General features: G+C 46.2%; 10 non-coding genes across 10 annotated transcripts; all 10 read right to left on the bottom strand.

Annotated features, from left to right (window-relative positions):
• Nucleotides 1-937: 937 nt before the first annotated feature.
• Nucleotides 938-1,128, bottom strand: LOC130329805 (U2 spliceosomal RNA). The gene has a single exon (XR_008873296.1). It is a non-coding gene; the product is annotated as a U2 spliceosomal RNA (small nuclear RNA).
• A 2,092-nt stretch (nucleotides 1,129-3,220) lies between these two features.
• LOC130329804 (U2 spliceosomal RNA) lies at nucleotides 3,221-3,411 on the bottom strand. Its single transcript, XR_008873295.1, has one exon. It is a non-coding gene; the product is annotated as a U2 spliceosomal RNA (small nuclear RNA).
• A 2,086-nt stretch (nucleotides 3,412-5,497) lies between these two features.
• On the bottom strand, nucleotides 5,498-5,688 carry LOC130329803 (U2 spliceosomal RNA). Its single transcript, XR_008873294.1, has one exon. It is a non-coding gene; the product is annotated as a U2 spliceosomal RNA (small nuclear RNA).
• Nucleotides 5,689-7,778: 2,090 nt separating this feature from the next.
• LOC130329802 (U2 spliceosomal RNA) lies at nucleotides 7,779-7,969 on the bottom strand. Its single transcript, XR_008873293.1, has one exon. It is a non-coding gene; the product is annotated as a U2 spliceosomal RNA (small nuclear RNA).
• A 2,081-nt stretch (nucleotides 7,970-10,050) lies between these two features.
• On the bottom strand, nucleotides 10,051-10,241 carry LOC130329801 (U2 spliceosomal RNA). The gene has a single exon (XR_008873292.1). It is a non-coding gene; the product is annotated as a U2 spliceosomal RNA (small nuclear RNA).
• Nucleotides 10,242-12,319: 2,078 nt separating this feature from the next.
• Nucleotides 12,320-12,510, bottom strand: LOC130329809 (U2 spliceosomal RNA). The gene has a single exon (XR_008873300.1). It is a non-coding gene; the product is annotated as a U2 spliceosomal RNA (small nuclear RNA).
• Nucleotides 12,511-14,591: 2,081 nt separating this feature from the next.
• LOC130329808 (U2 spliceosomal RNA) lies at nucleotides 14,592-14,782 on the bottom strand. Its single transcript, XR_008873299.1, has one exon. It is a non-coding gene; the product is annotated as a U2 spliceosomal RNA (small nuclear RNA).
• A 2,086-nt stretch (nucleotides 14,783-16,868) lies between these two features.
• LOC130329807 (U2 spliceosomal RNA) lies at nucleotides 16,869-17,059 on the bottom strand. The gene has a single exon (XR_008873298.1). It is a non-coding gene; the product is annotated as a U2 spliceosomal RNA (small nuclear RNA).
• A 2,081-nt stretch (nucleotides 17,060-19,140) lies between these two features.
• On the bottom strand, nucleotides 19,141-19,331 carry LOC130329806 (U2 spliceosomal RNA). Its single transcript, XR_008873297.1, has one exon. It is a non-coding gene; the product is annotated as a U2 spliceosomal RNA (small nuclear RNA).
• Nucleotides 19,332-21,423: 2,092 nt separating this feature from the next.
• On the bottom strand, nucleotides 21,424-21,614 carry LOC130329799 (U2 spliceosomal RNA). Its single transcript, XR_008873291.1, has one exon. It is a non-coding gene; the product is annotated as a U2 spliceosomal RNA (small nuclear RNA).
• Nucleotides 21,615-21,666: the final 52 nt, after the last annotated feature.

The following is a 21,666-nucleotide window of genomic DNA, read 5'->3' as shown; positions in this document are numbered from 1 at the left end:
TTTTTCCTGTCTGAATTTGTCGCACAGAAAGTTGCAGGCCAAATATGTGTGACATTTCTGCGACTTTAGCTTCTAGAGCATTTTTACAACATTATACATAGGTGCTGAATACATAAAAAGCGACTGTTCAGCGACAGACAAGTCGCATCGGCTGAAAGTAGGCCAGAATGTCAGTCCATGTTGGAGCAGGTTTAGATACAGTCTAAAGCATAGATCTCAAAGTCTGTGCACAGAATTTAGCAAGGGCCTCGCACCTTCTGATGCATCAGGTAGGTGCACAATAGCATAGCCTAACCCTCTGTACTTTGGTCTATATTGATGCGGGACATAGACAGCCAGCTGATGACCAATCCATTAGTGCAATGGATGGCTGGAAGCATTTGTCTTTGCCTTTGCAATACCACAGAAGCAATGCATGGTCAATGTACAGCAATGACACACCTGTGTGAACAGCCAGGAGACCCCCCCCCCCCCATGTTATGTTACATAGTTACATAGTTAGTACGGTCGAAAAAAGACATATGTCCATCACGTTCAACCAGGGAATTAAGGGGTAGGGGTGTGGCGCGATATTGGGGAAGGGATGAGATTTTATATTTCTTCATAAGCATTAATCTTATTTTGTCAATTAGGAACATTCAGCACCCACCCGCTATCAAGGCAGCTGCCTATCATGTCATGCCCTACCTGCACAGGTGTGCTGGCTACTCAAATGATCCAATTAAGGAGGCCATTTAGTCAGCAGCAGCAGAAGTCCTGTGCCTGGACGCTCCAACAGGGGCCAGACACAAGCAGAAGCAGAAGCAGCAGAAGCAGCAGCAGCACCACCTTTTGTTTATTGGCTGCAGCAGCAGCAAGGCCCACAGGGCTGGCTAGCTGGCTAGCCAGCAAGCAGGTAGCAATGAAAGTAGGAATCTTTCTTTTTAACCCTGTAAGGGGGTGGTGCACTGTACCCGAAGATACTGCCATATCGGGTCAATGCATAGGGCGACGGAAGCAAGCTTCGAAATCGGCCCCCGTTCTCAAAAATCCATTTAATATATGGTCCCCAGATAGGGGACGTATCAGATATTAAACTGATAAGAACAGATACTACACTTGATCTTAGCCAAAAGGCCGAGAAGCGATAACCGTGAAAGGGGCGGGCCCAACAAGGTCCCCTTCATGGGCACTATCACTGCTTGCTGTCAGGGAGGCTGCCAGACAATTTTCCATGCACACTCTGGGCTGGGGGGCAGTCAACCACCAGTACACACAGCAGAACCTAAACCCATACCATTATTGCTAAGCAGCAAGACAGGGGCCCATTGCACTCCCACGGGGCCTTTTTAAATGCAATCCATAACCCGGATTTGCCAGGAACCCTTCTTACTCCTCCTACTTGCATGTGACACTGGGCTTAGGATCTGCATAGGAAACACACACACAAGCACACACCTACCTTTGTTGCCTGCAGATGCCTCCTTGGCTGTCCCCAAACGGTATCAAACCAACACCCACGGGAAGCTGTAAGCATAGAGGACATGCCTGCACCCCATTGGACTTACCTGTGTGGGTTAAATCCGGGTTATTTGACAACCTATGGCGGTGATGGTTCTGCTCAGGCAGAGCAGTGCTGATGCTCCTCATAAAGCTGTCGCTGCTGTGAAGGTTCTAGGTGACATCACAAATCCCTTTGGTTACATACACAACAAAGCTGGGTTGTTGTTGTTTACACTCTGCAAGGCCTGTGGAAGTGAGTGACATCATAGCACTGTAGTTCTGAGGGTTCAAGATGGATGCAACAATCTCCTGTTGCTTCTATGAAGGCCGTAATAGACGACATCACCAAACAGCTCCATAGTCACATACACAGCAAAGGAGAGATGTTGTTTACACCTAGTGATGTCAGTGGTATTGAGTGACATCACAGCACAGTGCTAAGGCTCCTGGGCCTGGACACAGCAGCGGCTGCAATATCTCAACGGAGAATACGTTTATATCTATGTGTGTGTGTGCGCATATATATATATATATATATATATATATATATATATATATATATATATTTCTCCGCCGAAATCACTTTTAAACCCATTTCCACCTTTTTTTCCCTTCTCTTCCTCTTACTTTTTTTTCACGTTTTTTTACGTTTTTCTCCTTTTCGCCTCTTTTCTGGGCGTATTATTCTTCTTTTTCTTCTTTTTTTTCGTCTAATGCATACCCCATCAGTGCAGCAATGCTTATTCAATACCGCCAGCAGATGGAGACACTGGGGGATAATTTTCTAAGGATTTATACTGATTTTTCCTGTCTGAATTTGTCGCACAGAAAGTTGCAGGCCAAATATGTGTGACATTTCTGCGACTTTAGCTTCTAGAGCATTTTTACAACATTATACATAGGTGCTGAATACATAAAAAGCGACTGTTCAGCGACAGACAAGTCGCATCGGCTGAAAGTAGGCCAGAATGTCAGTCCATGTTGGAGCAGGTTTAGATACAGTCTAAAGCATAGATCTCAAAGTCTGTGCACAGAATTTAGCAAGGGCCTCGCACCTTCTGATGCATCAGGTAGGTGCACAATAGCATAGCCTAACCCTCTGTACTTTGGTCTATATTGATGCGGGACATAGACAGCCAGCTGATGACCAATCCATTAGTGCAATGGATGGCTGGAAGCATTTGTCTTTGCCTTTGCAATACCACAGAAGCAATGCATGGTCAATGTACAGCAATGACACACCTGTGTGAACAGCCAGGAGACCCCCCCCCCCCCATGTTATGTTACATAGTTACATAGTTAGTACGGTCGAAAAAAGACATATGTCCATCACGTTCAACCAGGGAATTAAGGGGTAGGGGTGTGGCGCGATATTGGGGAAGGGATGAGATTTTATATTTCTTCATAAGCATTAATCTTATTTTGTCAATTAGGAACATTCAGCACCCACCCGCTATCAAGGCAGCTGCCTATCATGTCATGCCCTACCTGCACAGGTGTGCTGGCTACTCAAATGATCCAATTAAGGAGGCCATTTAGTCAGCAGCAGCAGAAGTCCTGTGCCTGGACGCTCCAACAGGGGCCAGACACAAGCAGAAGCAGAAGCAGCAGAAGCAGCAGCAGCACCACCTTTTGTTTATTGGCTGCAGCAGCAGCAAGGCCCACAGGGCTGGCTAGCTGGCTAGCCAGCAAGCAGGTAGCAATGAAAGTAGGAATCTTTCTTTTTAACCCTGTAAGGGGGTGGTGCACTGTACCCGAAGATACTGCCATATCGGGTCAATGCATAGGGCGACGGAAGCAAGCTTCGAAATCGGCCCCCGTTCTCAAAAATCCATTTAATATATGGTCCCCAGATAGGGGACGTATCAGATATTAAACTGATAAGAACAGATACTACACTTGATCTTAGCCAAAAGGCCGAGAAGCGATAACCGTGAAAGGGGCGGGCCCAACATGGTCCCCTTCATGGGCACTATCACTGCTTGCTGTCAGGGAGGCTGCCAGACAATTTTCCATGCACACTCTGGGCTGGGGGGCAGTCAACCACCAGTACACACAGCAGAACCTAAACCCATACCATTATTGCTAAGCAGCAAGACAGGGGCCCATTGCACTCCCACGGGGCCTTTTTAAATGCAATCCATAACCCGGATTTGCCAGGAACCCTTCTTACTCCTCCTACTTGCATGTGACACTGGGCTTAGGATCTGCATAGGAAACACACACACAAGCACACACCTACCTTTGTTGCCTGCAGATGCCTCCTTGGCTGTCCCCAAACGGTATCAAACCAACACCCACGGGAAGCTGTAAGCATAGAGGACATGCCTGCACCCCATTGGACTTACCTGTGTGGGTTAAATCCGGGTTATTTGACAACCTATGGCGGTGATGGTTCTGCTCAGGCAGAGCAGTGCTGATGCTCCTCATAAAGCTGTCGCTGCTGTGAAGGTTCTAGGTGATATCACAAATCCCTTTGGTTACATACACAACAAAGCTGGGTTGTTGTTGTTTACACTCTGCAAGGCCTGTGGAAGTGAGTGACATCATAGCACTGTAGTTCTGAGGGTTCAAGATGGATGCAACAATCTCCTGTTGCTTCTATGAAGGCCGTAATAGACGACATCACCAAACAGCTCCATAGTCACATACACAGCAAAGGAGAGATGTTGTTTACACCTAGTGATGTCAGTGGTATTGAGTGACATCACAGCACAGTGCTAAGGCTCCTGGGCCTGGACACAGCAGCGGCTGCAATATCTCAACGGAGAATACGTTTATATCTATGTGTGTGTGTGCGCATATATATATATATATATATATATATATATATATATATATATTTCTCCGCTGAAATCACTTTTAAACCCATTTCCACCTTTTTTTCCCTTCTCTTCCTCTTACTTTTTTTTCACGTTTTTTTACGTTTTTCTCCTTTTCGCCTCTTTTCTGGGCGTATTATTCTTCTTTTTCTTCTTTTTTTTCGTCTAATGCATACCCCATCAGTGCAGCAATGCTTATTCAATACCGCCAGCAGATGGAGACACTGGGGGATAATTTTCTAAGGATTTATACTGATTTTTCCTGTCTGAATTTGTCGCACAGAAAGTTGCAGGCCAAATATGTGTGACATTTCTGCGACTTTAGCTTCTAGAGCATTTTTACAACATTATACATAGGTGCTGAATACATAAAAAGCGACTGTTCAGCGACAGACAAGTCGCATCGGCTGAAAGTAGGCCAGAATGTCAGTCCATGTTGGAGCAGGTTTAGATACAGTCTAAAGCATAGATCTCAAAGTCTATGCACAGAATTTAGCAAGGGCCTCGCACCTTCTGATGCATCAGGTAGGTGCACAATAGCATAGCCTAACCCTCTGTACTTTGGTCTATATTGATGCGGGACATAGACAGCCAGCTGATGACCAATCCATTAGTGCAATGGATGGCTGGAAGCATTTGTCTTTGCCTTTGCAATACCACAGAAGCAATGCATGGTCAATGTACAGCAATGACACACCTGTGTGAACAGCCAGGAGACCCCCCCCCCCCCATGTTATGTTACATAGTTACATAGTTAGTACGGTCGAAAAAAGACATATGTCCATCACGTTCAACCAGGGAATTAAGGGGTAGGGGTGTGGCGCGATATTGGGGAAGGGATGAGATTTTATATTTCTTCATAAGCATTAATCTTATTTTGTCAATTAGGAACATTCAGCACCCACCCGCTATCAAGGCAGCTGCCTATCATGTCATGCCCTACCTGCACAGGTGTGCTGGCTACTCAAATGATCCAATTAAGGAGGCCATTTAGTCAGCAGCAGCAGAAGTCCTGTGCCTGGACGCTCCAACAGGGGCCAGACACAAGCAGAAGCAGAAGCAGCAGAAGCAGCAGCAGCACCACCTTTTGTTTATTGGCTGCAGCAGCAGCAAGGCCCACAGGGCTGGCTAGCTGGCTAGCCAGCAAGCAGGTAGCAATGAAAGTAGGAATCTTTCTTTTTAACCCTGTAAGGGGGTGGTGCACTGTACCCGAAGATACTGCCATATCGGGTCAATGCATAGGGCGACGGAAGCAAGCTTCGAAATCGGCCCCCGTTCTCAAAAATCCATTTAATATATGGTCCCCAGATAGGGGACGTATCAGATATTAAACTGATAAGAACAGATACTACACTTGATCTTAGCCAAAAGGCCGAGAAGCGATAACCGTGAAAGGGGCGGGCCCAACAAGGTCCCCTTCATGGGCACTATCACTGCTTGCTGTCAGGGAGGCTGCCAGACAATTTTCCATGCACACTCTGGGCTGGGGGGCAGTCAACCACCAGTACACACAGCAGAACCTAAACCCATACCATTATTGCTAAGCAGCAAGACAGGGGCCCATTGCACTCCCACGGGGCCTTTTTAAATGCAATCCATAACCCGGATTTGCCAGGAACCCTTCTTACTCCTCCTACTTGCATGTGACACTGGGCTTAGGATCTGCATAGGAAACACACACACAAGCACACACCTACCTTTGTTGCCTGCAGATGCCTCCTTGGCTGTCCCCAAACGGTATCAAACCAACACCCACGGGAAGCTGTAAGCATAGAGGACATGCCTGCACCCCATTGGACTTACCTGTGTGGGTTAAATCCGGGTTATTTGACAACCTATGGCGGTGATGGTTCTGCTCAGGCAGAGCAGTGCTGATGCTCCTCATAAAGCTGTCGCTGCTGTGAAGGTTCTAGGTGACATCACAAATCCCTTTGGTTACATACACAACAAAGCTGGGTTGTTGTTGTTTACACTCTGCAAGGCCTGTGGAAGTGAGTGACATCATAGCACTGTAGTTCTGAGGGTTCAAGATGGATGCAACAATCTCCTGTTGCTTCTATGAAGGCCGTAATAGACGACATCACCAAACAGCTCCATAGTCACATACACAGCAAAGGAGAGATGTTGTTTACACCTAGTGATGTCAGTGGTATTGAGTGACATCACAGCACAGTGCTAAGGCTCCTGGGCCTGGACACAGCAGCGGCTGCAATATCTCAACGGAGAATACGTTTATATCTATGTGTGTGTGTGCGCATATATATATATATATATATATATATATATATATATATATATATATTTCTCCGCCGAAATCACTTTTAAACCCATTTCCACCTTTTTTTCCCTTCTCTTCCTCTTACTTTTTTTTCACGTTTTTTTACGTTTTTCTCCTTTTCGCCTCTTTTCTGGGCGTATTATTCTTCTTTTTCTTCTTTTTTTTCGTCTAATGCATACCCCATCAGTGCAGCAATGCTTATTCAATACCGCCAGCAGATGGAGACACTGGGGGATAATTTTCTAAGGATTTATACTGATTTTTCCTGTCTGAATTTGTCGCACAGAAAGTTGCAGGCCAAATATGTGTGACATTTCTGCGACTTTAGCTTCTAGAGCATTTTTACAACATTATACATAGGTGCTGAATACATAAAAAGCGACTGTTCAGCGACAGACAAGTCGCATCGGCTGAAAGTAGGCCAGAATGTCAGTCCATGTTGGAGCAGGTTTAGATACAGTCTAAAGCATAGATCTCAAAGTCTGTGCACAGAATTTAGCAAGGGCCTCGCACCTTCTGATGCATCAGGTAGGTGCACAATAGCATAGCCTAACCCTCTGTACTTTGGTCTATATTGATGCGGGACATAGACAGCCAGCTGATGACCAATCCATTAGTGCAATGGATGGCTGGAAGCATTTGTCTTTGCCTTTGCAATACCACAGAAGCAATGCATGGTCAATGTACAGCAATGACACACCTGTGTGAACAGCCAGGAGACCCCCCCCCCCCCATGTTATGTTACATAGTTACATAGTTAGTACGGTCGAAAAAAGACATATGTCCATCACGTTCAACCAGGGAATTAAGGGGTAGGGGTGTGGCGCGATATTGGGGAAGGGATGAGATTTTATATTTCTTCATAAGCATTAATCTTATTTTGTCAATTAGGAACATTCAGCACCCACCCGCTATCAAGGCAGCTGCCTATCATGTCATGCCCTACCTGCACAGGTGTGCTGGCTACTCAAATGATCCAATTAAGGAGGCCATTTAGTCAGCAGCAGCAGAAGTCCTGTGCCTGGACGCTCCAACAGGGGCCAGACACAAGCAGAAGCAGAAGCAGCAGAAGCAGCAGCAGCACCACCTTTTGTTTATTGGCTGCAGCAGCAGCAAGGCCCACAGGGCTGGCTAGCTGGCTAGCCAGCAAGCAGGTAGCAATGAAAGTAGGAATCTTTCTTTTTAACCCTGTAAGGGGGTGGTGCACTGTACCCGAAGATACTGCCATATCGGGTCAATGCATAGGGCGACGGAAGCAAGCTTCGAAATCGGCCCCCGTTCTCAAAAATCCATTTAATATATGGTCCCCAGATAGGGGACGTATCAGATATTAAACTGATAAGAACAGATACTACACTTGATCTTAGCCAAAAGGCCGAGAAGCGATAACCGTGAAAGGGGCGGGCCCAACAAGGTCCCCTTCATGGGCACTATCACTGCTTGCTGTCAGGGAGGCTGCCAGACAATTTTCCATGCACACTCTGGGCTGGGGGGCAGTCAACCACCAGTACACACAGCAGAACCTAAACCCATACCATTATTGCTAAGCAGCAAGACAGGGGCCCATTGCACTCCCACGGGGCCTTTTTAAATGCAATCCATAACCCGGATTTGCCAGGAACCCTTCTTACTCCTCCTACTTGCATGTGACACTGGGCTTAGGATCTGCATAGGAAACACACACACAAGCACACACCTACCTTTGTTGCCTGCAGATGCCTCCTTGGCTGTCCCCAAACGGTATCAAACCAACACCCACGGGAAGCTGTAAGCATAGAGGACATGCCTGCACCCCATTGGACTTACCTGTGTGGGTTAAATCCGGGTTATTTGACAACCTATGGCGGTGATGGTTCTGCTCAGGCAGAGCAGTGCTGATGCTCCTCATAAAGCTGTCGCTGCTGTGAAGGTTCTAGGTGACATCACAAATCCCTTTGGTTACATACACAACAAAGCTGGGTTGTTGTTGTTTACACTCTGCAAGGCCTGTGGAAGTGAGTGACATCATAGCACTGTAGTTCTGAGGGTTCAAGATGGATGCAACAATCTCCTGTTGCTTCTATGAAGGCCGTAATAGACGACATCACCAAACAGCTCCATAGTCACATACACAGCAAAGGAGAGATGTTGTTTACACCTAGTGATGTCAGTGGTATTGAGTGACATCACAGCACAGTGCTAAGGCTCCTGGGCCTGGACACAGCAGCGGCTGCAATATCTCAACGGAGAATACGTTTATATCTATGTGTGTGTGTGCGCATATATATATATATATATATATATATATATATATATATTTCTCCGCCGAAATCACTTTTAAACCCATTTCCACCTTTTTTTCCCTTCTCTTCCTCTTACTTTTTTTTCACGTTTTTTTACGTTTTTCTCCTTTTCGCCTCTTTTCTGGGCGTATTATTCTTCTTTTTCTTCTTTTTTTTCGTCTAATGCATACCCCATCAGTGCAGCAATGCTTATTCAATACCGCCAGCAGATGGAGACACTGGGGGATAATTTTCTAAGGATTTATACTGATTTTTCCTGTCTGAATTTGTCGCACAGAAAGTTGCAGGCCAAATATGTGTGACATTTCTGCGACTTTAGCTTCTAGAGCATTTTTACAACATTATACATAGGTGCTGAATACATAAAAAGCGACTGTTCAGCGACAGACAAGTCGCATCGGCTGAAAGTAGGCCAGAATGTCAGTCCATGTTGGAGCAGGTTTAGATACAGTCTAAAGCATAGATCTCAAAGTCTGTGCACAGAATTTAGCAAGGGCCTCGCACCTTCTGATGCATCAGGTAGGTGCACAATAGCATAGCCTAACCCTCTGTACTTTGGTCTATATTGATGCGGGACATAGACAGCCAGCTGATGACCAATCCATTAGTGCAATGGATGGCTGGAAGCATTTGTCTTTGCCTTTGCAATACCACAGAAGCAATGCATGGTCAATGTACAGCAATGACACACCTGTGTGAACAGCCAGGAGACCCCCCCCCCCCATGTTATGTTACATAGTTACATAGTTAGTACGGTCGAAAAAAGACATATGTCCATCACGTTCAACCAGGGAATTAAGGGGTAGGGGTGTGGCGCGATATTGGGGAAGGGATGAGATTTTATATTTCTTCATAAGCATTAATCTTATTTTGTCAATTAGGAACATTCAGCACCCACCCGCTATCAAGGCAGCTGCCTATCATGTCATGCCCTACCTGCACAGGTGTGCTGGCTACTCAAATGATCCAATTAAGGAGGCCATTTAGTCAGCAGCAGCAGAAGTCCTGTGCCTGGACGCTCCAACAGGGGCCAGACACAAGCAGAAGCAGAAGCAGCAGAAGCAGCAGCAGCACCACCTTTTGTTTATTGGCTGCAGCAGCAGCAAGGCCCACAGGGCTGGCTAGCTGGCTAGCCAGCAAGCAGGTAGCAATGAAAGTAGGAATCTTTCTTTTTAACCCTGTAAGGGGGTGGTGCACTGTACCCGAAGATACTGCCATATCGGGTCAATGCATAGGGCGACGGAAGCAAGCTTCGAAATCGGCCCCCGTTCTCAAAAATCCATTTAATATATGGTCCCCAGATAGGGGACGTATCAGATATTAAACTGATAAGAACAGATACTACACTTGATCTTAGCCAAAAGGCCGAGAAGCGATAACCGTGAAAGGGGCGGGCCCAACAAGGTCCCCTTCATGGGCACTATCACTGCTTGCTGTCAGGGAGGCTGCCAGACAATTTTCCATGCACACTCTGGGCTGGGGGGCAGTCAACCACCAGTACACACAGCAGAACCTAAACCCATACCATTATTGCTAAGCAGCAAGACAGGGGCCCATTGCACTCCCACGGGGCCTTTTTAAATGCAATCCATAACCCGGATTTGCCAGGAACCCTTCTTACTCCTCCTACTTGCATGTGACACTGGGCTTAGGATCTGCATAGGAAACACACACACAAGCACACACCTACCTTTGTTGCCTGCAGATGCCTCCTTGGCTGTCCCCAAACGGTATCAAACCAACACCCACGGGAAGCTGTAAGCATAGAGGACATGCCTGCACCCCATTGGACTTACCTGTGTGGGTTAAATCCGGGTTATTTGACAACCTATGGCGGTGATGGTTCTGCTCAGGCAGAGCAGTGCTGATGCTCCTCATAAAGCTGTCGCTGCTGTGAAGGTTCTAGGTGACATCACAAATCCCTTTGGTTACATACACAACAAAGCTGGGTTGTTGTTGTTTACACTCTGCAAGGCCTGTGGAAGTGAGTGACATCATAGCACTGTAGTTCTGAGGGTTCAAGATGGATGCAACAATCTCCTGTTGCTTCTATGAAGGCCGTAATAGACGACATCACCAAACAGCTCCATAGTCACATACACAGCAAAGGAGAGATGTTGTTTACACCTAGTGATGTCAGTGGTATTGAGTGACATCACAGCACAGTGCTAAGGCTCCTGGGCCTGGACACAGCAGCGGCTGCAATATCTCAACGGAGAATACGTTTATATCTATGTGTGTGTGTGCGCATATATATATATATATATATATATATATATATATTTCTCCGCCAAAATCACTTTTAAACCCATTTCCACCTTTTTTTCCCTTCTCTTCCTCTTACTTTTTTTTCACGTTTTTTTACGTTTTTCTCCTTTTCGCCTCTTTTCTGGGCGTATTATTCTTCTTTTTCTTCTTTTTTTTCGTCTAATGCATACCCCATCAGTGCAGCAATGCTTATTCAATACCGCCAGCAGATGGAGACACTGGGGGATAATTTTCTAAGGATTTATACTGATTTTTCCTGTCTGAATTTGTCGCACAGAAAGTTGCAGGCCAAATATGTGTGACATTTCTGCGACTTTAGCTTCTAGAGCATTTTTACAACATTATACATAGGTGCTGAATACATAAAAAGCGACTGTTCAGCGACAGACAAGTCGCATCGGCTGAAAGTAGGCCAGAATGTCAGTCCATGTTGGAGCAGGTTTAGATACAGTCTAAAGCATAGATCTCAAAGTCTGTGCACAGAATTTAGCAAGGGCCTCGCACCTTCTGATGCATCAGGTAGGTGCACAATAGCATAGCCTAACCCTCTGTACTTTGGTCTATATTGATGCGGGACATAGACAGCCAGCTGATGACCAATCCATTAGTGCAATGGATGGCTGGAAGCATTTGTCTTTGCCTTTGCAATACCACAGAAGCAATGCATGGTCAATGTACAGCAATGACACACCTGTGTGAACAGCCAGGAGACCCCCCCCCCCCCATGTTATGTTACATAGTTACATAGTTAGTACGGTCGAAAAAAGACATATGTCCATCACGTTCAACCAGGGAATTAAGGGGTAGGGGTGTGGCGCGATATTGGGGAAGGGATGAGATTTTATATTTCTTCATAAGCATTAATCTTATTTTGTCAATTAGGAACATTCAGCACCCACCCGCTATCAAGGCAGCTGCCTATCATGTCATGCCCTACCTGCACAGGTGTGCTGGCTACTCAAATGATCCAATTAAGGTGGCCATTTAGTCAGCAGCAGCAGAAGTCCTGTGCCTGGACGCTCCAACAGGGGCCAGACACAAGCAGAAGCAGAAGCAGCAGAAGCAGCAGCAGCACCACCTTTTGTTTATTGGCTGCAGCAGCAGCAAGGCCCACAGGGCTGGCTAGCTGGCTAGCCAGCAAGCAGGTAGCAATGAAAGTAGGAATCTTTCTTTTTAACCCTGTAAGGGGGTGGTGCACTGTACCCGAAGATACTGCCATATCGGGTCAATGCATAGGGCGACGGAAGCAAGCTTCGAAATCGGCCCCCGTTCTCAAAAATCCATTTAATATATGGTCCCCAGATAGGGGACGTATCAGATATTAAACTGATAAGAACAGATACTACACTTGATCTTAGCCAAAAGGCCGAGAAGCGATAACCGTGAAAGGGGCGGGCCCAACAAGGTCCCCTTCATGGGCACTATCACTGCTTGCTGTCAGGGAGGCTGCCAGACAATTTTCCATGCACACTCTGGGCTGGGGGGCAGTCAACCACCAGTACACACAGCAGAACCTAAACCCATACCATTATTGCTAAGCAGCAAGACAGGGGCCCATTGCACTCCCACGGGGCCTTTTTAAATGCAATCCATAACCCGGATTTGCCAGGAACCCTTCTTACTCCTCCTACTTGCATGTGACACTGGGCTTAGGATCTGCATAGGAAACACACACACAAGCACACACCTACCTTTGTTGCCTGCAGATGCCTCCTTGGCTGTCCCCAAACGGTATCAAACCAACAGCCACGGGAAGCTGTAAGCATAGAGGACATGCCTGCACCCCATTGGACTTACCTGTGTGGGTTAAATCCGGGTTATTTGACAACCTATGGCGGTGATGGTTCTGCTCAGGCAGAGCAGTGCTGATGCTCCTCATAAAGCTGTCGCTGCTGTGAAGGTTCTAGGTGACATCACAAATCCCTTTGGTTACATACACAACAAAGCTGGGTTGTTGTTGTTTACACTCTGCAAGGCCTGTGGAAGTGAGTGACATCATAGCACTGTAGTTCTGAGGGTTCAAGATGGATGCAACAATCTCCTGTTGCTTCTATGAAGGCCGTAATAGACGACATCACCAAACAGCTCCATAGTCACATACACAGCAAAGGAGAGATGTTGTTTACACCTAGTGATGTCAGTGGTATTGAGTGACATCATAGCACAGTGCTAAGGCTCCTGGGCCTGGACACAGCAGCGGCTGCAATATCTCAACGGAGAATACGTTTATATCTATGTGTGTGTGTGCGCATATATATATATATATATATATATATATATATATATATTTCTCCGCCGAAATCACTTTTAAACCCATTTCCACCTTTTTTTCCCTTCTCTTCCTCTTACTTTTTTTTCACGTTTTTTTACGTTTTTCTCCTTTTCGCCTCTTTTCTGGGCGTATTATTCTTCTTTTTCTTCTTTTTTTTCGTCTAATGCATACCCCATCAGTGCAGCAATGCTTATTCAATACCGCCAGCAGATGGAGACACTGGGGGATAATTTTCTAAGGATTTATACTGATTTTTCCTGTCTGAATTTGTCGCACAGAAAGTTGCAGGCCAAATATGTGTGACATTTCTGCGACTTTAGCTTCTAGAGCATTTTTACAACATTATACATAGGTGCTGAATACATAAAAAGCGACTGTTCAGCGACAGACAAGTCGCATCGGCTGAAAGTAGGCCAGAATGTCAGTCCATGTTGGAGCAGGTTTAGATACAGTCTAAAGCATAGATCTCAAAGTCTGTGCACAGAATTTAGCAAGGGCCTCGCACCTTCTGATGCATCAGGTAGGTGCACAATAGCATAGCCTAACCCTCTGTACTTTGGTCTATATTGATGCGGGACATAGACAGCCAGCTGATGACCAATCCATTAGTGCAATGGATGGCTGGAAGCATTTGTCTTTGCCTTTGCAATACCACAGAAGCAATGCATGGTCAATGTACAGCAATGACACACCTGTGTGAACAGCCAGGAGACCCCCCCCCCCCATGTTATGTTACATAGTTACATAGTTAGTACGGTCGAAAAAAGACATATGTCCATCACGTTCAACCAGGGAATTAAGGGGTAGGGGTGTGGCGCGATATTGGGGAAGGGATGAGATTTTATATTTCTTCATAAGCATTAATCTTATTTTGTCAATTAGGAACATTCAGCACCCACCCGCTATCAAGGCAGCTGCCTATCATGTCATGCCCTACCTGCACAGGTGTGCTGGCTACTCAAATGATCCAATTAAGGAGGCCATTTAGTCAGCAGCAGCAGAAGTCCTGTGCCTGGACGCTCCAACAGGGGCCAGACACAAGCAGAAGCAGAAGCAGCAGAAGCAGCAGCAGCACCACCTTTTGTTTATTGGCTGCAGCAGCAGCAAGGCCCACAGGGCTGGCTAGCTGGCTAGCCAGCAAGCAGGTAGCAATGAAAGTAGGAATCTTTCTTTTTAACCCTGTAAGGGGGTGGTGCACTGTACCCGAAGATACTGCCATATCGGGTCAATGCATAGGGCGACGGAAGCAAGCTTCGAAATCGGCCCCCGTTCTCAAAAATCCATTTAATATATGGTCCCCAGATAGGGGACGTATCAGATATTAAACTGATAAGAACAGATACTACACTTGATCTTAGCCAAAAGGCCGAGAAGCGATAACCGTGAAAGGGGCGGGCCCAACAAGGTCCCCTTCATGGGCACTATCACTGCTTGCTGTCAGGGAGGCTGCCAGACAATTTTCCATGCACACTCTGGGCTGGGGGGCAGTCAACCACCAGTACACACAGCAGAACCTAAACCCATACCATTATTGCTAAGCAGCAAGACAGGGGCCCATTGCACTCCCACGGGGCCTTTTTAAATGCAATCCATAACCCGGATTTGCCAGGAACCCTTCTTACTCCTCCTACTTGCATGTGACACTGGGCTTAGGATCTGCATAGGAAACACACACACAAGCACACACCTACCTTTGTTGCCTGCAGATGCCTCCTTGGCTGTCCCCAAACGGTATCAAACCAACACCCACGGGAAGCTGTAAGCATAGAGGACATGCCTGCACCCCATTGGACTTACCTGTGTGGGTTAAATCCGGGTTATTTGACAACCTATGGCGGTGATGGTTCTGCTCAGGCAGAGCAGTGCTGATGCTCCTCATAAAGCTGTCGCTGCTGTGAAGGTTCTAGGTGACATCACAAATCCCTTTGGTTACATACACAACAAAGCTGGGTTGTTGTTGTTTACACTCTGCAAGGCCTGTGGAAGTGAGTGACATCATAGCACTGTAGTTCTGAGGGTTCAAGATGGATGCAACAATCTCCTGTTGCTTCTATGAAGGCCGTAATAGACGACATCACCAAACAGCTCCATAGTCACATACACAGCAAAGGAGAGATGTTGTTTACACCTAGTGATGTCAGTGGTATTGAGTGACATCACAGCACAGTGCTAAGGCTCCTGGGCCTGGACACAGCAGCGGCTGCAATATCTCAACGGAGAATACGTTTATATCTATGTGTGTGTGTGCGCATATATATATATATATATATATATATATATATATATATATATATCTCCGCCGAAATCACTTTTAAACCCATTTCCACCTTTTTTTCCCTTCTCTTCCTCTTACTTTTTTTTCACGTTTTTTTACGTTTTTCTCCTTTTCGCCTCTTTTCTGGGCGTATTATTCTTCTTTTTCTTCTTTTTTTTCGTCTAATGCATACCCCATCAGTGCAGCAATGCTTATTCAATACCGCCAGCAGATGGAGACACTGGGGGATAATTTTCTAAGGATTTATACTGATTTTTCCTGTCTGAATTTGTCGCACAGAAAGTTGCAGGCCAAATATGTGTGACATTTCTGCGACTTTAGCTTCTAGAGCATTTTTACAACATTATACATAGGTGCTGAATACATAAAAAGCGACTGTTCAGCGACAGACAAGTCGCATCGGCTGAAAGTAGGCCAGAATGTCAGTCCATGTTGGAGCAGGTTTAGATACAGTCTAAAGCATAGATCTCAAAGTCTGTGCACAGAATTTAGCAAGGGCCTCGCACCTTCTGATGCATCAGGTAGGTGCACAATAGCATAGCCTAACCCTCTGTACTTTGGTCTATATTGATGCGGGACATAGACAGCCAGCTGATGACCAATCCATTAGTGCAATGGATGGCTGGAAGCATTTGTCTTTGCCTTTGCAATACCACAGAAGCAATGCATGGTCAATGTACAGCAATGACACACCTGTGTGAACAGCCAGGAGACCCCCCCCCCCCCATGTTATGTTACATAGTTACATAGTTAGTACGGTCGAAAAAAGACATATGTCCATCACGTTCAACCAGGGAATTAAGGGGTAGGGGTGTGGCGCGATATTGGGGAAGGGATGAGATTTTATATTTCTTCATAAGCATTAATCTTATTTTGTCAATTAGGAACATTCAGCACCCACCCGCTATCAAGGCAGCTGCCTATCATGTCATGCCCTACCTGCACAGGTGTGCTGGCTACTCAAATGATCCAATTAAGGAGGCCATTTAGTCAGCAGCAGCAGAAGTCCTGTGCCTGGACGCTCCAACAGGGGCCAGACACAAGCAGAAGCAGAAGCAGCAGAAGCAGCAGCAGCACCACCTTTTGTTTATTGGCTGCAGCAGCAGCAAGGCCCACAGGGCTGGCTAGCTGGCTAGCCAGCAAGCAGGTAGCAATGAAAGTAGGAATCTTTCTTTTTAACCCTGTAAGGGGGTGGTGCACTGTACCCGAAGATACTGCCATATCGGGTCAATGCATAGGGCGACGGAAGCAAGCTTCGAAATCGGCCCCCGTTCTCAAAAATCCATTTAATATATGGTCCCCAGATAGGGGACGTATCAGATATTAAACTGATAAGAACAGATACTACACTTGATCTTAGCCAAAAGGCCGAGAAGCGATAACCGTGAAAGGGGCGGGCCCAACAAGGTCCCCTTCATGGGCACTATCACTGCTTGCTGTCAGGGAGGCTGCCAGACAATTTTCCATGCACACTCTGGGCTGGGGGGCAGTCAACCACCAGTACACACAGCAGAACCTAAACCCATACCATTATTGCTAAGCAGCAAGACAGGGGCCCATTGCACTCCCACGGGGCCTTTTTAAATGCAATCCATAACCCGGATTTGCCAGGAACCCTTCTTACTCCTCCTACTTGCATGTGACACTGGGCTTAGGATCTGCATAGGAAACACACACACAAGCACACACCTACCTTTGTTGCCTGCAGATGCCTCCTTGGCTGTCCCCAAACGGTATCAAACCAACACCCACGGGAAGCTGTAAGCATAGAGGACATGCCTGCACCCCATTGGACTTACCTGTGTGGGTTAAATCCGGGTTATTTGACAACCTATGGCGGTGATGGTTCTGCTCAGGCAGAGCAGTGCTGATGCTCCTCATAAAGCTGTCGCTGCTGTGAAGGTTCTAGGTGACATCACAAATCCCTTTGGTTACATACACAACAAAGCTGGGTTGTTGTTGTTTACACTCTGCAAGGCCTGTGGAAGTGAGTGACATCATAGCACTGTAGTTCTGAGGGTTCAAGATGGATGCAACAATCTCCTGTTGCTTCTATGAAGGCCGTAATAGACGACATCACCAAACAGCTCCATAGTCACATACACAGCAAAGGAGAGATGTTGTTTACACCTAGTGATGTCAGTGGTATTGAGTGACATCACAGCACAGTGCTAAGGCTCCTGGGCCTGGACACAGCAGCGGCTGCAATATCTCAACGGAGAATACGTTTATATCTATGTGTGTGTGTGCGCATATATATATATATATATATATATATATATATATATATATATATATTCTCCGCCGAAATCACTTTTAAACCCATTTCCACCTTTTTTTCCCTTCTCTTCCTCTTACTTTTTTTTCACGTTTTTTTACGTTTTTCTCCTTTTCGCCTCTTTTCTGGGCGTATTATTCTTCTTTTTCTTCTTTTTTTTCGTCTAATGCATACCCCATCAGTGCAGCAATGCTTATTCAATACCGCCAGCAGATGGAGACACTGGGGGATAATTTTCTAAGGATTTATACTGATTTTTCCTGTCTGAATTTGTCGCACAGAAAGTTGCAGGCCAAATATGTGTGACATTTCTGCGACTTTAGCTTCTAGAGCATTTTTACAACATTATACATAGGTGCTGAATACATAAAAAGCGACTGTTCAGCGACAGACAAGTCGCATCGGCTGAAAGTAGGCCAGAATGTCAGTCCATGTTGGAGCAGGTTTAGATACAGTCTAAAGCATAGATCTCAAAGTCTGTGCACAGAATTTAGCAAGGGCCTCGCACCTTCTGATGCATCAGGTAGGTGCACAATAGCATAGCCTAACCCTCTGTACTTTGGTCTATATTGATGCGGGACATAGACAGCCAGCTGATGACCAATCCATTAGTGCAATGGATGGCTGGAAGCATTTGTCTTTGCCTTTGCAATACCACAGAAGCAATGCATGGTCAATGTACAGCAATGACACACCTGTGTGAACAGCCAGGAGACCCCCCCCCCCCCCATGTTATGTTACATAGTTACATAGTTAGTACGGTCGAAAAAAGACATATGTCCATCACGTTCAACCAGGGAATTAAGGGGTAGGGGTGTGGCGCGATATTGGGGAAGGGATGAGATTTTATATTTCTTCATAAGCATTAATCTTATTTTGTCAATTAGGAACATTCAGCACCCACCCGCTATCAAGGCAGCTGCCTATCATGTCATGCCCTACCTGCACAGGTGTGCTGGCTACTCAAATGATCCAATTAAGGAGGCCATTTAGTCAGCAGCAGCAGAAGTCCTGTGCCTGGACGCTCCAACAGGGGCCAGACACAAGCAGAAGCAGAAGCAGCAGAAGCACCACCTTTTGTTTATTGGCTGCAGCAGCAGCAAGGCCCACAGGGCTGGCTAGCTGGCTAGCCAGCAAGCAGGTAGCAATGAAAGTAGGAATCTTTCTTTTTAACCCTGTAAGGGGGTGGTGCACTGTACCCGAAGATACTGCCATATCGGGTCAATGCATAGGGCGACGGAAGCAAGCTTCGAAATCGGCCCCCGTTCTCAAAAATCCATTTAATATATGGTCCCCAGATAGGGGACGTATCAGATATTAAACTGATAAGAACAGATACTACACTTGATCTTAGCCAAAAGGCCGAGAAGCGATAACCGTGAAAGGGGCGGGCCCAACAAGGTCCCCTTCATGGGCACTATCACTGCTTGCTGTCAGGGAGGCTGCCAGACAATTTTCCATGCACACTCTGGGCTGGGGGGCAGTCAACCACCAGTACACACAGCAGAACCTAAACCCATACCATTATTGCTAAGCAGCAAGACAGGGGCCCATTGCACTCCCACGGGGCCTTTTTAAATGCAATCCATAACCCGGATTTGCCAGGAACCCTTCTTACTCCTCCTACTTGCATGTGACACTGGGCTTAGGATCTGCATAGGAAACACACACACAAGCACACACCTACCTTTGTTGCCTGCAGATGCCTCCTTGGCTGTCCCCAAACGGTATCAAACCAACACCCACGGGAAGCTGTAAGCATAGAGGACATGCCTGCACCCCATTGGACTTACCTGTGTGGGTTAAATCCGGGTTATTTGACAACCTATGGCGGTGATGGTTCTGCTCAGGCAGAGCAGTGCTGATGCTCCTCATAAAGCTGTCGCTGCTGTGAAGGTTCTAGGTGACATCACAAATCCCTTTGGTTACATACACAACAAAGCTGGGTTGTTGTTGTTTACACTCTGCAAGGCCTGTGGAAGTGAGTGACATCATAGCACTGTAGTTCTGAGGGTTCAAGATGGATGCAACAATCTCCTGTTGCTTCTATGAAGGCCGTAATAGACGACATCACCAAACAGCTCCATAGTCACATACACAGCAAAGGAGAGATGTTGTTTACACCTAGTGATGTCAGTGGTATTGAGTGACATCACAGCACAGTGCTAAGGCTCCTGGGCCTGGACACAGCAGCGGCTGCAATATCTCAACGGAGAATACGTTTATATCTATGTGTGTGTGTGCGCATATATATATATATATATATATATATATATATATATATATATATATATTCTCCGCCGAAATCACTTTTAAACCCATTTCCACCTTTTTTTCCCTTCTCTTCCTCTTACTTTTTTTTCACGTTTTTTTACGTTTTTCTCCTTTTCGCCTCTTTTCTGGGCGTATTATTCTTCTTTTTCTTCTTTTTTTTCGTCTAATGCATACCCCATCAGTGCAGCAATGCTTATTCAATACCGCCAGCAGATGGAGACACTGGGGGATAATTTTCTAAGGATTTATACTGATTTTTCCTGTCTGAATTTGTCGCACAGAAAGTTGCAGGCCAAATATGTGTGACATTTCTGCGACTTTAGCTTCTAGAGCATTTTTACAACATTATACATAGGTGCTGAATACATAAAAAGCGACTGTTCAGCGACAGACAAGTCGCATCGGCTGAAAGTAGGCCAGAATGTCAGTCCATGTTGGAGCAGGTTTAGATACAGTCTAAAGCATAGATCTCAAAGTCTGTGCACAGAATTTAGCAAGGGCCTCGCACCTTCTGATGCATCAGGTAGGTGCACAATAGCATAGCCTAACCCTCTGTACTTTGGTCTATATTGATGCGGGACATAGACAGCCAGCTGATGACCAATCCATTAGTGCAATGGATGGCTGGAAGCATTTGTCTTTGCCTTTGCAATACCACAGAAGCAATGCATGGTCAATGTACAGCAATGACACACCTGTGTGAACAGCCAGGAGACCCCCCCCCCCCCCATGTTATGTTACATAGTTACATAGTTAGTACGGTCGAAAAAAGACATATGTCCATCACGTTCAACCAGGGAATTAAGGGGTAGGGGTGTGGCGCGATATTGGGGAAGGGATGAGATTTTATATTTCTTCATAAGCATTAATCTTATTTTGTCAATTAGGAACATTCAGCACCCACCCGCTATCAAGGCAGCTGCCTATCATGTCATGCCCTACCTGCACAGGTGTGCTGGCTACTCAAATGATCCAATTAAGGAGGCCATTTAGTCAGCAGCAGCAGAAGTCCTGTGCCTGGACGCTCCAACAGGGGCCAGACACAAGCAGAAGCAGAAGCAGCAGAAGCAGCAGCAGCACCACCTTTTGTTTATTGGCTGCAGCAGCAGCAAGGCCCACAGGGCTGGCTAGCTGGCTAGCCAGCAAGCAGGTAGCAATGAAAGTAGGAATCTTTCTTTTTAACCCTGTAAGGGGGTGGTGCACTGTACCCGAAGATACTGCCATATCGGGTCAATGCATAGGGCGACGGAAGCAAGCTTCGAAATCGGCCCCCGTTCTCAAAAATCCATTTAATATATGGTCCCCAGATAGGGGACGTATCAGATATTAAACTGATAAGAACAGATACTACACTTGATCTTAGCCAAAAGGCCGAGAAGCGATAACCGTGAAAGGGGCGGGCCCAACAAGGTCCCCTTCATGGGCACTATCACTG

Source organism: Hyla sarda, unplaced genomic scaffold, assembly GCF_029499605.1.
Source record: "Hyla sarda isolate aHylSar1 unplaced genomic scaffold, aHylSar1.hap1 scaffold_3217, whole genome shotgun sequence".
In the NCBI taxonomy this organism is placed as follows: Eukaryota; Metazoa; Chordata; class Amphibia; order Anura; family Hylidae; genus Hyla; species Hyla sarda.
This window is presented reverse-complemented; position numbering and strand designations above follow the sequence as displayed.